General features: G+C 38.6%; 1 protein-coding gene across 2 annotated transcripts in view; it reads right to left on the bottom strand.

The window, feature by feature from the left end:
* Window positions 1–697, bottom strand: part of KREMEN1 (kringle containing transmembrane protein 1) — a 34,768-nt gene that overhangs the window by 32,011 nt on the left and 2,060 nt on the right. The gene's annotated exons all lie outside the window — the stretch shown is intronic.

Here is a 697-nt window from a genome sequence, read left to right as displayed (position 1 = left end):
CCCAACTATTCCTATGAATAGAAAAACCAGGGGAAGGGAATAAACCAGAAATGGAGTGGGGTTAAATTTTTAATTATGCAAAAAAAATTAATGAATATGTATAGCTTTAAAAATAAAGTATTTTTTTAAATAATAAGTAATTCTTTTATTTAAAAAAATAAAAGAATTACTTAATGAGCATTTGTAACTTCAACAATAAAATGCAAAATGTGAAGTAGCATTTATATAACTTGTTGCCTCTGGGAAGTGGGGCTTGGTGGAGAGGATTTGTCAGGAGAGAGGTAAAATGGGGGACTTTAAACAATATATGCTTGTCGTTTTTGAAAAAGCTCTTAATATTTGTATAGTAACAAACTAGAAACTAATGCAACACAACTGTGGGGAAATGGCCGGTTGGTACAAATGAGGGCAGAGGTAAAGGAAAGAGCTGAACGCCCAGGGATAATGAACATGGACCACAGGCCTGGTTACTGCAAGACAACCACAAGGGTCCTAGAGTGTTAACAAAAATACATGGAGAGGGCACAAGGTAAACAGTGTGGCCTATGCAATGCAGGGGATAAATATGTTGGCTCAGCTGGGTCAACATGCCATGGTTGAGACTCCAACTTACTGATGGAACCGGGGACACTGTGTAGCTCAGGAATCACTTTTCCCTGTTCCAATGGCTCAAGAGGCTGCCTTTGCACCTGTCCTA

The sequence above is a fragment of the Myotis davidii genome, unplaced genomic scaffold (genome assembly GCF_000327345.1).
Source record: "Myotis davidii unplaced genomic scaffold, ASM32734v1 scaffold478, whole genome shotgun sequence".
NCBI lineage: Eukaryota > Metazoa > Chordata > Mammalia > Chiroptera > Vespertilionidae > Myotis > Myotis davidii.
Note: the sequence above shows the minus strand (reverse complement) of the source record. Positions and strands in the feature narration are given on the sequence as shown.